The sequence below is a fragment of the Babylonia areolata genome, chromosome 34, assembly GCF_041734735.1.
Source record: "Babylonia areolata isolate BAREFJ2019XMU chromosome 34, ASM4173473v1, whole genome shotgun sequence".
Lineage (NCBI taxonomy): Eukaryota > Metazoa > Mollusca > Gastropoda > Neogastropoda > Buccinidae > Babylonia > Babylonia areolata.
In genome coordinates this window covers 21757212-21759711 of record NC_134909.1, presented here as the reverse complement: position 1 = coordinate 21759711, position 2500 = coordinate 21757212, and the positions used below count along the sequence as shown (strand labels likewise).

The following is a 2500-nucleotide window of genomic DNA, read 5'->3' as shown; positions in this document are numbered from 1 at the left end:
TCCCATGGATAGTTTAGAAGGTGCAGACATCCAATCTCCGGGGCGTAGGACGACGGTTCTTTCCTGAAGTGCTGCTGCTATCCATCTTGTCAGTGTCAAACTTACTCCATACCTTAGTAGTAGCTCCATGAGGTGCGCAAACTGGACTTTATTGTAGGCATCTTCAAGATCGATTGCTACTGCTAGTGTTTCTTCTTTTCTTTGAAATCCTTCATATGCCTCATATGCAAAAGCAGCTGCGTTTTCCCATGTGGACTTGCCTGTTCTGTAACCACCTTGATTTGAAGGGAGAATGTGCCTGTGTTCAAGATCCCTTGCAAGTTTCCTGGTGATCATGCGTTCCATGAGCTTCCCAGCAATGTTTTGCATGGTTAGGATCTGGTAGCTACTTACCTGATGATGGTCCTTTCCTGGTTTTGGTATGGGTTTTAAGAAGCTGTGTGTCCAGTCCTCCGGCACATGTCCATTGTGGAAACTGTTTTGATATAGATTGAAAAGTTTGTTTCTGTCTTCTTCCAATAGTTCCTTGATGTCCGAGTAGCGAACTTTGTCTGGGCCAGGAGCTGATTCTTTCTTGCATTTAGCTATTGCTTCGTTTAGATCATCTATTGTCAATTCATCATCAGGTCCAGTCTGCATAAGGGTTTGGTTTAACTCCTCAACATGTTTCTTTTTCTCATCTAAGTTTCTTTGATCGCTCTGTTGTACGAAACGTTTGAGCAGGGCGGCTCCTTTTTCTTCGTTTGTCTTAAGCTTGGTTCCGTCAGTGTCTACCATGTCTGGGGTTGTTGTTGTGCACGTTTTCCCTTCCATGCGACGATAAAATTGCCAGAACTCTGTCAATGTTGAGTCATAACAGAGTGCCTCGCAAAACTTTTTCCACTGTAGTTGACCGTTGTAGTTATGCAACGCTTAGTGGACCCATCACGAGAGAGGTCTGTGTAGGCAGTATTTGAAATTGTGTATGTGGCTGAAACTACCAGGTGTTAAGATCACACTGGTCAGTGTGTGACAGACAGTCTACAAGCTTCAGAACAAAGATAAGTGATTTTTCTGTGAATTTGATTAATAATTTGTCATCACATTATTGTTTAATGTTTGAATTATTAGTAAATTATTGAGAGGGCTCAAAGATAGATTGTCCGTCAAATGCACGGAAAAATCGCTTATCTTGGTTGTGGACAGAGTGATTTTTCTGTGTGATTGACTGATGATTTGTCATCACGTTATTGTTTAATTATTGAATTATTAGTGAATGACAGAGAGGGCCCAGAAACAGTATAGCATCGGGCGAAACCACGCGTAAGTTGACCGTTGTAGTTATGCAACACTTAGCAGACCCATCACGAGAGGTCTGTGTAGGCAGTATTTGCAGTGAAGTGATTTTTCTGTGAATTTGATTAATAATTTGTCATCGCGTTATTGTTTAATGTTATTAGTAAATTATTGAGAGGACTCAAAATACAGAAGGACCTGTATTTTTCTGCAAAATAAAATTTGCTACGCAACAATACCCAGATGCACCCTTCCACTGGCTAGGAGAAGACAACGTGACAAAAATCCCCAATCCCACGGCTTTCATACAGGATGAATGGCTGTTGGGTTAAACAGTCACTAACTGTATGCAGTTTGGCCTTGGGGCGACACAAGGCTGACGGACTCCACACAGATGGACATCCATTGCCCTTCCCTGATAAGAGGCTCTGTCAGGGCGACCAATTTTTCCTTCATTTATTCATCTTTTTTTTTTTGCTTTCTGTTGGTTTCCCACCTATCCCCACCCATTTCTCTCTGTGTCTCTGTCTGTCTTTTCTTCTTCTCTCTCTCTCTCTCTCTCTCTCTCTCTCTCAAGTGAGTGAGTGCTGTGAATGAAAACAAAACGATAGCTATTGTAAAACGATGCGTTATGGAGTGACATCATATTTTCACTTGGTTTTCATTGACACATTGAAACCTCACACCGGCGTCCTATTTTTTATCCCTACATCTATCTATGCTCTGATTTGTGAAGCAACACAACGAAAATAACAAACTGCCTGTGCATCAGTTCATTACAATTTTATTCTCTTTTTTTTTCAAATGCGGGGGTAAGGGAGGGCATTCAAAAGATATTATACGGTATGCACAGTCTTGAAAACAAAATGGTGGTTGGGGAGGGGGTAGGGATGTTTACAACATATTTCACCACACACACACACACACACACACACACACACACACACACACATATATATATATATATATATATATATAATATATATATATATATATATATATATACACGCATATGCACACACATGAGTGTATGAGTGCACTAATCCCCACCGCACACACAGAGCTATATATATGCATATGCACACGCACCTACGTACTTCCCCCCCCCCCCCCCCCCCCCTCGACCCCCTCCATGGAGAGATATCCGTATGTTTACACTCACCCTTGCCATATACACACTGCATACATTTAAATCTTTCAATGTGCTGCCCGTAACGAAGCGCTT

The 2500-nt window shown here is 41.6% G+C and overlaps 1 protein-coding gene across 3 annotated transcripts in view; it reads left to right on the top strand.

Annotated features, from left to right (window-relative positions):
• The window catches only part of LOC143277326 (uncharacterized), a 329350-nt gene that overhangs the window by 310328 nt on the left and 16522 nt on the right, over window positions 1-2500 (top strand). The window lies entirely within an intron of this gene.